Genomic DNA, 14,714 nt, shown 5'->3' with positions numbered 1-14,714 from the left:
TGAAGTTGGAGCCACGGAAGACTGATGGGGGTATGAATGGTGTCCAGCTGGATCTCTTCCGTATGGTCCTCACCTGTTCGTAATCGAAAGAGAGTGGTCTGTAAGGAGATGAACGCAGGTTGCAGCGGTCGGCCGTCAATAGTTTCCAACCCAACAGGGCATTTCTTGCGAATGAGGGAGATGTTCCTCTCGGCAAATCCCTGGTCAATGAAATTGCCTCCTGATCCGGAATCCACTAAAGCTAGAGCGGTGGTGTGGAAGTTCTCGCCGGACAGCGAGACGTAACGGGTACTAAGATTCTGGTTGGCAATGTTTTCTCTTTGGTAAGGGAGGTAGAGAGTGCTCCCAATGAGATTCTCCTGGACCTCACTGGTAATGGAAGTTTCCTGACTTGTGGGGGCAGTTGAGTACCTGATGTCCGGGATTGCCACGAAATCCACGAAAGCTAGAGCGGTGGTGTGGAAGTTCTCGCCGGACAGCGAGACGTAATGGGTACTAAGATTCTGGTTGGCAATGTTTTCTCTTTGGTAAGGGAGGTAGAAAGTGCTCCCAATGAGATTCTCCTGGACCTCACTGGTAATGGAAGTTTCCTGACTTGTGGGGGCAGTTGAGTACCTGATGTCCGGGATTGCCACGGTACAGGCAGAGACAGACCGGCATTGTGTCTGTGTTGTTTCTCACTAGAAGTCAACTTATTGCCACCGAGTTGCATGGGTTCCGGGATATCTGGAGGAAGCAATTCAGCTGTGCCGGCATGGAGAGAATGGAATCTCGGAGTAACATGTCGGTGATGGGATCTTTCGGATCTCCTCTCCTAGAGTAGGAGGATCCAATGCGCACTCACATCCAGATGATATAGAAATAAAAGAAAAAACACAATAGTGTAATTCTGTATGTATTCGATATAGATAAAGATGGTAATGCACTCACATTTAGTAAGGTAAAACAGGCATCTCGGATAATCAGTTTAACCAAACTGTTGTTGAGAAACGTCTGGAGTCAGGATACTTCTTATATAATCTCGGACGACAGGATATTCCCAATATCTCCCAGGCTCACGGGCAGCAGTATATTATGCGGATATAGAGAAATAGACACACATAGTGTGTAATAAAAGCACTTAAAGAGCTGTAAACATAAACAGCCTAAGGTAGTCCAAAACACATGTAACCCCACTCTCAGTAAAACCTAGTGCTGGCCATGCACCCGGGGATACCACACTGAGGGGATACAGAGCTTCAGACAGCTCCTCAAGGTCTATAGATTGTCAGCAGCTGGCTCCAAAAAATGCCTCAACGCGTTTCGTCCGAATGGACTTCTTCAGGGGGTTTTACTGAGAGTGGGGTTACATGTGTTTTGGACTACCTTAGGCTGCTTATGTTTACAGCTCTGTACGTGCTTTTTTTATCTATACAGGCGGTCCTCGTTTTACGACGTTTCGTTTTACGACGAACGGCTTATCCGACGCTAGTCAATGCATCCCTATGGCCCGTTTTGATACCGCATTGACCTTTCGGAGGTCTACACAAAATCTTACCTTCCCATCGGGCTTAGGGACCATAACTAGTGGACTACACGACTCACTGCATGATTCCTCAATCACGCCTAAGTGTAACATTTCTTGTACCTCCTTCTCACCAGGGCCTTACGGCTTTCAGGCAACCTGTAAGGCCGGGAGCGTACTTTTACCCCAGGTGCTGTCTCTATCACATGTGAAACTAAATTAGTTTGCCCTGGTAAATCAGAAAAAACATCATTGAATTGTGTAATTATTTCTAATAAGTCCCCTTTTTGTTCAGAGGATAATTGTCTACCAATTGGGATTTTCTCGTCACCACAAATGTTCCCCCGTGGGGGCTGAGGACCAAGGTCCGTTTCCTCCTCCACCGGGTGGATGAATAGAGACTGCTGCACCTTCCAGGATTTCAGCAAGTTCACATGGTAAATTTGTTTACCCTTCCTGGACCCTGGTTGAGCGATCTCGTAGTCTCAGGGGGAACACCTCAGGATATCTTGTTGCATAGTCAACTATTACAAGAATAAACCTGTGTCCTTTCGCAGGAGGCTCCAGCGGTCCTAACCAGTTTACACCAATCCTCTCAAAGGGAATGGACACCAAGGGTAGAGGTACCAAGGGGGCTGGTTTTTGTCCCTTCGGACTCAGGACATGCCGCACATAACTTAGCAATATCACTATGCATCCGTGGCCAATAGAAGCGGAACGAAATACGGTCCAAGGTTTATCTCTACCCAGGTGACCACCCCAAGGGACAGTATGGGCTAGGGTGAAGACAATTTTAACAAACGCCTTGGGAACCAATATTTGTCTGGTGACTTCCCCTGTTTGTGTCTGTTTGTTCACCCTATACAGGATATCCTTCAACAATTCAAAATGAGGGAACACCATTACCTATTGTACATTCAATATCTAGTCGTCAATCTTTACCACTTTATCATATTGTTTGGCCAGGACTGGGTCTTCCCTCTGCCTCTGGCAAAAATCAGGGAGACATAGCTCTGGTAAATCCCCAGGGGCTATCTCTCCCTCCTTCTGGCCATCCCCAGCCATGACTTGTGACTTATGCCTATTAGTATGGCCACCTTGAGTCCCAGATTTCTGCAACCAGTCCTGTTTGTCACAGCGTCTTTGCCTCCGAGTATTTGGAACCCGGTGTCTACTGGGGAACAGGTCTGCCGAAAAGGGGAACAGTTTTCCAGGTCTCTCCTGAGTCAGAGAATGAGGCTCTCCTGAGAGACTGGGACCATTAGGTTTGAAAAGAAAGGCCAGTCACGGCCAAGCAAAACGGGGGCAGGGAGCCAAGGAGCGACTCCTACTTCAATACTGGCCTCCTGACCTTTCACCTGTAGCAGGATTTTGTCCGTCGGATACCATTTGACATCACCGTGCATACACTCTATACTCCATGGGGAGTCAAAGGAAAGCATGTCAGGTGGTAACAGTTCCCCCAAAGACCAGCGTTTTTCCAGAGCCTGAATCTATAAGGGCCTGGACGGTTTTACCACCAATCTGGACTGGAAGTAGCCAGGGCTTGCCACTTTCTCTGGGGAAGGCCGAGGCGACTGTCCTGCTGAAGGAGCAATCCATCTGTGGACAGTCCACATGACGGTGGCCTTGTTCTTCCCAGGCCGAACATAGAGATGGTTCCCTTGCCGGAGGGTGCCGTGGATACCGCTCAGCGGGACCAGGTACTGGAGACCAGGCCTCCGATAGGTCCTGTGTGTGATGTCCTCTGAAGTTCCTCTCATTTAGCGATGAGCCGACATCAGGAAGTAGATGAGGGTCTCGGCGGGGACCAGCATTTGAACCCCTCCCTTGCTGGAACGACAGCTCCTTCCGTGGGACTTGGCGGTTGTGTATGGATGGGCTGTAGGTTCCCCGTTGGTCCGACCTCCCTCTTTGGGCTTCCGCAAGTACCGGTGGAGTCGGATCCGTCGGGTCCAGTCGGCTCCTCGGCCCCAAGGAAGTTCTCAACGAGTCGGACCGCCAAAGCTAGGGTTTCAGCAGCATGGCATTTTACCCAAGAGTGTGCGGAAGGGGGTATTACCTGTAGGAATTGTTCCAAAAGAACTTGCTCAAGAATTGCCTCCTTAGTGCGCTCCTCGGGTTGTATCCAGCGAGTACACAAGTCCAATAATCGCTGAGCGAGGACCCGGGGTTTCATCTTAGCGGTGTACTTCAGGCTCCGGAACTGCTGTCGATAGGTCTCTGGGGTCAGACTTAAGCGATCCAGTATGGCGGCTTTCACTTGTTTGTAATCCATTGCCTGGTCCGCTGGGAGGCACTGATATGAGGCCTGGGCTTCTCCTATGAGGAGCGGGGCCAAAGCGGTTGCCCAGTGATCTGCAGACCAGCCCTGGGCCTCGGTAACTCTTTCAAACGTCAGTAGAACAGCCTCTGGATCCTCGTTCGGAGCCATTTTCCTCAGGAGGACCGGGTGTTTGTTCACAAGTTCTGGACTGGCAGACCCCTGGGATTGAGTCAGCAACCTGGCCATTCGCTCATCCTGTGCTTCCTGCTGCTGGATTAGGAGCTGGGTTTGCTGCTACAATAGTCTTTCATCTCTCTCTGCCTGTAGTCAGGCCTGCTCGCACAGAAACGCTTTTAAAAGTTCTTCCAGGGGCCTCTCAAAATCCCGGCACTTCTGACACCATATGTTGCAGGGTACATGCAACCACAGGTAAGTTTTTAGGATGCAAATCCAAATGACAGTGCTCAGCAAGAAGGATGCATATAGTAACAATTAATATAAAAATCAAGTGGTTAAAAAGCGAAATAATGCTGATAGAGATATTGGACCCAGTGCAATAAAACAATGAGACTTCAATGATGCATAATAGTCCATGCAGTGGAGACAGATACCTGCATAAGCATAAAGCAGTGTCGTGCAGTACTCCACCAAACAAAGTGTCTCACCTGTAGCACTGTTTCTGGTCAGCAACTCCCCCTGTGTAGTGGGGGATAAACAATACTCACATACAGCCACTTCTTATGTGTGCGTGCATCACACAGTGGGGTATAAGCAGCAGAGAAATCCTAGGATCGATGCGGTGCACAGCTGAAGGAGGGGACCAGCGCCAACGTAGGTATTAAAACACAAATTTATTAGAACATGGTAAACAGGGAAAAGAAATACCTACATTGGCGCTGGTCCCCTCCTTCAGCTGTGCACCGCATCGATCCTAGGATTGCTCTGCTACATGCGAACACATGCGGGTTCTCTTGATAAGGCTTATTTATTGAGCCTTTGAAAATACAGCACAAAAAAACAAAACAGCTTATCTTCAGCATTGTAACAGTGGAGTAATCCCTGTTCAAGTAATGTGCCTTTAATCTAGCAGTGTGGTGGTTAACTGCTGGTAGTCAATTAATAAACACCACCTGCCTGATTGCTTACAAAAGCCTGTCTGTTGAGACAAGAAGTGACTCCTTAGCTCTGACTGAGAGCTGAACTTTGGAGACAGAGGAGTGTTCTTGAGTCTCCCAGGAGAGACTGACCAAGAGAACACATATCTCTGGAGCTGACCGGTCTTGATCTCTGCACAGCGTAGCTGATTTCAAGACACCAAATAAGACTTCTAAACCTGGATGCTGATTTTCTGTGCACGCACGGGTGCGGTTCCAGGAGAGCAGAGAAGCTTACTCTACAGCAGCTAACAGATAAGACTTTCATTATTAAGAGACTCCTTATATCTGCTTATTTCATGCTATATGTTTTGGGGCTGCGAGACATACTTTACTAAGGGAGATGTGAATTAATTGCATAGGATTTCACTAGAAATACTCCCAAGTGAATAGAAGCTTTGTCCCCCCCCCCCCCCTGTGTTTGGATGATTTCCTGATGAAAAGGAAAAGGCACAATAAAGCCTATTATAATTTCACCTTATAAAGTCTCCAATTGTGTACCTCTGTGAACGTCCGTCTACATATGGTGTCTGAAGTGAGATGAGAGGTGTCTTGGTAGTTAAAAAGGACCGGAGATTTATATGTGAAATTTTTTTTTATGCTTTTTGCCTACAAACAATCTGAGCAACTTAGAAAAAAAAACCTCATGCAGCAGAGATCAGAGGTAAAGGGATATACACCACTGAAAACTTACAAAACCACAGATGGACTCTTTGCCCCAATCCCAAGAGGAGAGAGACTGCGGAAGCAGCTAATCTATTTTTGCCTATCACAAAGTGTAATATGGTAATTGAAATAGGGGTTTTGCCTTCCAGCCATAGTCAGGGTTCAAGAAGTGAGTCAGCCCTTAAAAGGGATAGGTGTTTGTTGTTTTCAAAAGTTTCGCTGAAGCAGTGAATACAGATGGTGACCCACGAGTGGTACTGATTTTGCAAATAAAGCTTGCCTCACCGCATAGGGCTACCAGCTGTGAATGGAGTATATGCAGAAAAGTGTGAAAATTGATCCAAGACTGTGCTGAAGCAGGGGAATTTTTAGCAAACAAATGCTGAGTGTAAAATTGCCCTATACGGGAAAAAGTGATTTCTGAACTGTGTAAAAGGTTTTTCAAAACCAATTGCTGAATGTTGAGTCACCCTGCTGGGAATGAAAGAAATAGTCCACTGCAAAGAATGTTTTTATTTCTGCAAGTAAAAAAGTCTGCCTATATATATCTTGGGAGCAAAAACAGACACCGAAAGTGTGAAGTGTGAATGCCATAATACCCAAAGATGAGACTAAAAATTACTGAACTCAGGCAGAAAACCAAATTCTGTTGCTGAAGCGGGGAGATTGCACCAAGCAAGTAAATGGTGTAAAGCAAACAAGTTTTTTCCTAGCAACTACCCATTCAGCATACCTAATGAGAGATTATACCTAGCAAGTAAATGGTGTAAAGCAAATAGACTTTTTTTTACCTAGCAACTGCACATTTTGTATACCTGATAAGAGAAAATGCATGCACAGTACTGCTGATATTGAAAAAAATTACCCAAGAAAGGAAAATTCTACAGAGATGCCTGTGAGAGCTACGACCTCTACAAGCAAAATATGTCCACCTGTAGGACTACCACAATTGGGGGTTCTATCAAATACAGTGGCAACAGCTGCAATAGCGCCTCCTGAGGTCAGGAAGAAAATTACACCTGATAGCCTAAAAATGGAGGACAAGATGTAGCGTTCCTGTAATGAACCCTACCCCACGGAAGAGTGGCCCTTCCAGTCCAATAAGTAGGAAGACATCTCTTACGGGGAACCCGAACCGAGTCACACCCACAAAACACCCCAAAAATGGTGGGGATGCCTGAACTTGGCACGAACAGAAAAGACCGCTCCCTTTGATGACGAATATGATCAGCAGGAGACAGAGCGGGAGCAGTGGATCACCGAATATTTCCATCAGCTATTACAGTTGCAAGGAAAGCGGGGTGGATCCAGTGACGCTTCTAAAATTTCAAATGAAGATGAAGACCCCAATATATCTGAAGGGACGGTGTCATCCAAATGCCAGGCATGACTATGATATGCTCCGTGAACAATTGAAACAAAAGGAAGATGGTTACACAGAGCTACAGAAAAATAACGTGAGGCTACAAAAAGATGTGCTCACAATTTACTCTTTAGCCAGGACAGAATTGGACGATCTCAAGACTGAGCTAGATACTGCAAAGGCTACTATTTCCGCCATGGATGAAAAGCAGAGCCAATCTGATAAAATGGTGGCTATGCTAAAGCGGATGTATGAGGAGGCACTGAAGCAGATTACAGTCTTCCAGCAAGATGTTCACACTCTTCGCATAGAGCTGAATGCCTCACAACAGGAGGTCAACAGTGTCCGGAGAGGTGGACGTATCTCAGAAAGAGGTTCAGACACTCCGCAGAGCACTGGATGCCTCACATCATGAGACCAACAGCTGCCGCACAGACCTGGAAGTTTCCAGAAAGGAACTACACAGTCTCACTGATGAGCTGGACATTGCTAAAGAAACTACTGTCAATCTTGAAACAGATCTCAAAGTCTCTCAGAAGGAGCTTCAGACCCTCAACCTAGAGAATGAAGTCTCACGCCAGGAGATTGTCATTCTCAAAGCAGATGTGCGTAAATGGAAGGAGGACTGCAAAGAGGCCCTTAAGAATACAGAGACTGAAAAAGGAGAAAATTCAAGATTAAAAAGAGAAAACTTAAAATTGAAAGAAGAAAATTTTCAGTAGACAGAAGAAGTCAAGGAAAAGTTTGAAGCAGAGCACCGACTGCAGAACCAACTGCAAGGTCTGCGTACACACCTCCAGTATGCTGAGGAGAAGCAGCAAACGCTGCAGGAAGAAAAGCTGCAGGCTGCTAAAGAAATTCAAGTGCTGCAGGAACGTCTGATGACCCTGTATGTCCCCGCAAAGCAGCATGAGAAACTGAAGGCTACCCTGAGCATCACCAAAGCACAAAAGGGAGCACAAGAAGGTCCAGAAACTGAAACAAGTAACTGTGGCCCAAGCAAAGAAGTTCATAGTGCTTCACAATGCAATAAAAATGTGGAGGCAAGCTCAGAGAAAGCAAAGCATGCAGATAAATTCCCTGAGAAGAGACTTGCAAGACGCACTCAAAAAACAGGGATCTCTCGCGGATGAGATTACAGTCCTACAAGGACAAGTATTGACCCAGACTAAGCATCAGTATCCTACAGCCTCAAAAACCCATGAAGACAAGGGTACAGTGAGAGCTGGGAATACCGCTCATCTGAAAGACAAGGTTGCAAAATTTGAACCACCTAAACAAGCACTAGCAAAACCTTCAGCCACCCAGCAGGCAACAAAAGGAGGTACACGTGCTGAATTAAAACCAGAAGAATCCTTAGCTGATGAAGCTGAAAAGATGGGAAATTCTCTGGAAGTGGGTGTGGAATTGCAACTTAATTTAAAAGGGGCTGTTTTTAAACGCTCTGCAATTGCTGCCATACAGTATGCCTACAATAAGATGAGCACCCGACGCGAGGGAAATCTCATGACCGCGCACGTAGAAAAAAGACTATACTTGGAGAAGCGACTGAGGGGTGCTGATCTCAAACACCTTCAGGAGAAGACACGAATAAACTGGGGTAAGTGCTCCAATCTCAACAGGACTGAGGGTTCTCTTCCTCCATCCACTCTCATTCAAGTCACTGAGATATCTAGAATGAGAGTGGAAGGATGGGCTTTCGCCGTGGCAAGCCCGAGCTTCCCACAAACAGGGGAGGTATGTAACAGGGGAGTAATCCCTGTTCAAGTAATGTACCTTTAATCTAGCAGTGTGGTTAAACTGCTGGTAGTCAATTAATAAACACCACCTGCCTGATTGCTTACAAAAGCCTGTCTGTTGAGACAGGAAGTGACTCCTTAGCTCTGACTGAGAGCTGAACTTTGGAGACAGAGGAGTGTTCTTGAGTCTCCCAGGAGAGACTGACCAAGAGAACACATATCTCTGGAGCTGACCGGTCTTGAGCTCTGCACAGCATAGCTGATTTCACGACACCAAATAAGACTTCTAAACCTGGATGCTGATTTTCTGTGCACGCACGGGTGCGGTTCCAGGAGAGCAGAGAAGCTTACTCTACAGCAGCTAACAGATAAGACTTTCATTATTAAGAGACTCCTTATATCTGCTTATTTCATGCCATATGTTTTGGGGCTGCGAGACATGCTTTACTAAGGGAGATGTGAATTAATTGCATAGGATTTCACTAGAAATACTCCCAAGTGAATAGGAGCATTGTCCCCCCCCCTCCCCCTGTGTTTGGATGATTTCCTGATGAAAAGGAAAAGGCACAATAAAGCCTATTATAATTTCACCTTATAAAGTCTCCAATTGTGTACCTCTGTGAACGTCCGTCTACAAACATACAAAAACAAAATAGCTTCTTTTCAGCATGCAGGAAACCAGACAGTGCATCAGACGTACTTAGAAGACAGATCTTTGAGCAGTAATCTTACTTCAGCATTCAGTACTCCTTCTTGATCAGACAGACCGCATGTGTGTCTAGACTGTGGTTTTTAAAGCTTCCTAATGAGGCAGCTGGGATCTGACTAATTAAGCAGACCTTCCAGCTGAAAGTTAACCTCATCACTGCTGCTGGTGACATTCATTCACCCTGTCACAGTGTCCGGTTGTCATTGCAATGGGCTCCAATTGCCGTCGCAGAGCCATGCTGACTGCACCTTGCAGGGCGAGATGATACGGAAGATGCGAGAGATGCTGCAGGTAAGATAAATATATAAATAAATATTAAAAAATGAATTGCAAAAAGTCTCTGGGTTAGCCCTCAATAGAAGGTGGCAACCCAGGCTATGTGTGTATCTTGGGGTGGGGGAGGGGTGTTGGGGGGGAGCCATGTGTGTCTTGGGGGGGAACTGTGTGTGTGTCTTGGAGGGGAGATGAGTGTGAGGGGGGGCATTGAGTGAGTGAGCGAAAGAGGGGGTGTAACAGAGGTGAAGGAATGAGAGATGAATGTGAGAGGGGGAAGAATGGAGTAAAGGAGGGAGAGTTGGGGTTAAGTGCTAGAGAGGGGAAAGACAGAGGAGTGTGGAGTGAATGAGAGAGAGGGTGCGTGAGTGAGAGAGAGGGGTGCCTGAACGATAAAGATTTATTAATAAATAATTTTGTATTTTGTTCCGGTTTGTCATTTAAAAATATGGTCACCTTATTTATTCCCCATGTTGATTCTGTGTAACGCTCGGCCTGCCCACAAGCCAGATGAGACCCCGGGACTGAGGTGGAAAGGAGTAATACCACACACCTAGCAGTAAACGGGGGCACGGCCGGAGTGTGGAAGTAGTGTAGGTGGTCCGGGTAACAAAGTAGAATGAGTGGAGAGAGCAGCGTAGTAGAGTGTCCGTATGCCGTGTCCAAGGGATATAGAAGTCTGCAGGGTAGTAATGTCCAAAGCTAAATCCAAGGGTTCCAAAGAGCAGCGTAGTAGAAGTCCAAAGCCAAAGGTCGATATCCAGGGAGGTCAGCAGTATATCCAGGGACAGGAGTAGGAACTGAAAGACAAAAGAGGCCAGGCAACAGCAGACAGCACCAAGGTACAGAAGCTATGCAGAGCAAGGAGGTAATGTGAGGTAAGACTAAATAAGGGGCTGGGACCTATCAGAGGAAGGGGAGGGACGGAGGAGCGGCCCAAAGAGGGGACCTGATAGGGGAGGAGTGCCTGGGAGGCTGGGACCTATTAGAGTGAGGGGAGGAACGGGGGAGCGGCCCGAGGGAGGACCTGGAAGTGTAGAAGTGTCTGGGAGGCTGGGACCTATTAGGGCGAGGGGAGGAGCGGAGGAGTGGCCCGAGGGAAGACCTAATAGGGGAGAAGTGTCAGGGAGGTTGGGACCTACCAGGGCAAGGGGAGGAGCGGAGGAGCGGCCCGGGGAAGGATCCGATAGGGGAGACGTGCCTGGGGGGTGAAACTGCGGGAGCAGGGGCAGAGAAGCGCGGATTGCGCGCGCAGCCACAGAAGAGGAGTCAGGCGCACAGCGCCAGCAAATAGCAGCCTGGATCCGCGCGCGGCCGTAAGGGTGACGCACGCAACCCGGAAGTGCGGGAACGGCCGCGGAGGGGGCCGTGAGGAGTGAGGCACGCCACCGAGGAGCCTGAGCGGCACGGAGACCAGGTAAGGAAGCGCTGGAAGCGGGAATACCCGCAGCGCGGATCCTTACATTCTGCTTGTGTATTTTACTGTGTGTATTTGTAAGGCTCCATTGTGTAGTGGTCTTGTAATCTACTCAGCCCAGTCCAGCACAATGGAGGCTTGAGCCATAATCTAATATGGGGAAGCTGAAGTACTTGGGATGACTGGGTAAGTGGGGAAGGGTGTTGTCCTGGAACAGGATTGTATATTTCCTGTGTATTTTTTTTGCTCTCGGGCTGCCAGCTCTCCCCAGTGAAAGTTGCATATTACCCTGTTCTGAAGCAGCCAGTGCTGCTGTGTAGTTGCAATATTTTGCTACAATATAGCCTTTCCACAAGCCACCAGCCAGTTGCCTTGACAACCTCTCACTGCTCATAGCTTGAGTTGGTTTAGCCCTGCCCTGCCATTTCTCTGTTTATTATTATGCCCCTTTGGCTTGTGCCTGTCTGGAAAACAAAGTGTGCTTTCTCTGCTCATCAGCACACACAGTGAGTAGATGCATCTTCCACTGCTCCCTTAGAAAGGGATTCTTTTTACCTTCCCCTCACAAGAGCCATTTCCTACCACAAAAACTACATGCAAGTGCTTTTATATTTCTGTTAACCCCACCCAATAAAGTTAAAGAAAATAGAAGGACTTTGTGTGCTTTTAAAGGGGATGAGTTTATGCTACATGAACCTACTCACACGCTACAGTGGGCTTGTGGTCGGGGGAACATGTACTTCAAAAGCTGAGCCATTGTTCAGCCCAACTTGGAGGCCTCTATCTTTGTGAGAAATATCAGGCTGAAACTGGGAACCGAAGCATGGGTACTAGCCCCACCAGTTCGATTCCCATTTGTCAGTTTGAATTTCCCACAATCCTCAAAACCGCCCAGACTGCTGTTCTGAAGCGCTGTCACCTCCCACTGCCCTGATTGGTCCATTTAAGGAGGGCCCTGACTCTCTAATTGGACAGTGAAGACAATCTCTTCACTGATTGGTCGGCACCCGGTCTTCCAGATGGAGGCTGGGAAAGAATGCAAGCCGATGCCAATCAGAGCTCCACAGATTATTCTGGATATTCTGAGGAACGTATCTAGTCTTGGTGTCAGAGACTAGTGTGAGATTTGAACCTGCAAGCGAGTGGCTACCATCCCAAGGTACTGAGAACCCTTGAGATGGACAAATTGTGGAAGACATCCTGGGAAAGCTAGCTATGGCAGTGCCCACCAACAAGCAAGCTAGGATTCCCCCTGTAACCCTCTTTTTGGTGAGTTTAAGTTTGTTTTGTGCATTGTGTTGCTCCTCTTGTGTCCAACTTAAATAAAAGTAACAATGTGTCAGTCGTGCGCATCAGTGTAGTTAACCAGGTCTGGATGCTTCGGACACTGGAGCCATGCGAGGGAGTTATGCCAGGCCACAGAGGTAACCGGTGCAGGGAGAGGGGTATGATACTTCACCTGCTTTCCTCCGGTTTGGGGCCCACTATCCTCGTTGGCTCCTGCGTGCCGCCATCAAGAAGTATCAGGAAATTGGAAGGAAAGGGCGCTACTGCGCATGTCCGGAAAAAAGCTCCCAGGGTATTCTTCACAAAACTTTATTGGACACACACAGGGCTACACCAGCATCTCCCCCTCTACGCGTTTCACCCTTTCACAGAGGGCTTCGTCTCGGAGTGGGGAGAGGTGGTGACAGCCTCTTAAATAGCCTAAAAGCCCGCGAAAGCGGAGTAAAATTTTTTTAACCATTTCAGTACTAGACAGTTTTTTACAACAGTCTCATTACAATTGAATCATCATACATGCATTATTCCCTTAAGACATCTCTAGGTACATAACCTGCCAACCCAGGGGATAATCAGATAATAAACGTGCATAAAGATAAGACTGTTTGGCTGCATACTGAAGGTGTATGAATACACTTAAAATGCTAGAAACAACACAGCAAAAGAAAAAACAACATTATCCACATTCCTCCTACATGGAACCAAACAAGTATAAATCCATTATTTAAACTCATTATTTAAACATATAAGGACTTCATAATCTACATAAGCCATAGTTATTCAACCCTATGCTGTTTGGCCTCGGAGTGCTGGGAAAAGTTTGTGAGCAAGCAAGGAAAATGAGACTGTTGTAAAAAAACTGTCTAGTACTGAAATGGTTAAAAGGTTTCTTTAACACTGTTAGCATCTTAAAATGTAAGAAGAAATTGGTAGTAACTAAGTGTCTCTCCTCTCTTCCTTGCTTTAGATATTTCGCTTGTTTCAAGTCTGTCAGGTATACTTATTTTGGAACTGAACACAAAGAACACAAGGAAATAGTTTTTCGATAAACCTGCTAATTCTGATTTTTAGCTGCTTCCCTTGACCATCGTGAAAACTAAGACCAAGGATAAAGTCATACAAAGGCCTTAGAAGAGAAAGGCAGAAATAACATGTACAAAATACAAGAAAGTAAGCAGCATGCGGTTGGGTGGAGGAAATCATTTTCTAATCCTCCATCTCATCATAACTTACTTGTCTTGATGAACATTAAAATTGTAAAACAATTATGGACAGGAGGGCTATACATAAGAAAGAGGGTCTGGGGTTACTGGTCATCCATTTTGTCTCTTCTGTTTTATGTGGATGTGTGATAAGTGTTTATGGGTAAGGATGAGTTTCGCTGACAGTAGAGTTCCAAGGCTGTGCCTGTGGCTCAACGCCCAGAATTATAGCGATACAATTAATCAGTATTAAGACGTACTTTGCTATTGTACCATTTCTGTGTGAAAGAATGTATGAGTGGGCAAAGTTTTCTCTGAGACTACTTCAGGACATCATGTGCTTCCTGAAGAAATTGAAACTTAACGTTGGTAAAAACAACTATTATGGGATGTATGTATTTTATGCTAACCAAGCTCAAATAAAACATATGTAGAGCTGTTTATATTGTAATAGAGCAGTGCAGACTTATCTTCTGTAACCATGACTATAAATACTGGGGTTGGGACTACCCCACCCCAGATCACGCTGAAGCTGCTGGTTGATGTGTCATCTCCTTGTGCACTCGCATAAAGATTCCATGATACTCATGAACCCATCTGCAGTTCTTGGTGCCCCCGGGGTAACCCAGAAAAGGCTGCGGTCACACCATATACACTCATAACCTATTATACGGCAAAGATTTATTTTCAGGACCAGACATAGATTTTAATTACTGCCTAAATACCTAGTTCTATCAGATACTACAGCAGATATGGTGATAATAAACACGCTTTGTTTCATGTTCCAATTAGAGTCATTATGTAAATCTTGGCCCTTAATCTAACCTAAGGATATCAGTCAAACACCAATTATGACTCATAACAATGTTCTGGACCAATTGCTAGGAAATGCAAAGCTAGAACTACTAACTCCCATACGAGGGAAGACTAGAGTTACATGTACAATCTCATGCAAAATAAATCATACGAACACAAAAAAAATCTTATAGAAAAGAAGCCTTTTGTAGCTGACCGGGTTCCTGCTATGCCCAATATGGAAAGAAGCTTCAAATGTCAAAGAGATAAATACAGTAAAATATCACTCCAATGTTACCTTAGTCTGTAGGTGATTAAGGATGGATGAATGATGCACTCGTC

Source organism: Ascaphus truei, chromosome 3 (assembly GCF_040206685.1).
Source record: "Ascaphus truei isolate aAscTru1 chromosome 3, aAscTru1.hap1, whole genome shotgun sequence".
Lineage (NCBI taxonomy): Eukaryota > Metazoa > Chordata > Amphibia > Anura > Ascaphidae > Ascaphus > Ascaphus truei.
The sequence above is the reverse complement of the archived record's forward strand: the minus strand, read 5'-3'. Positions refer to the sequence as shown.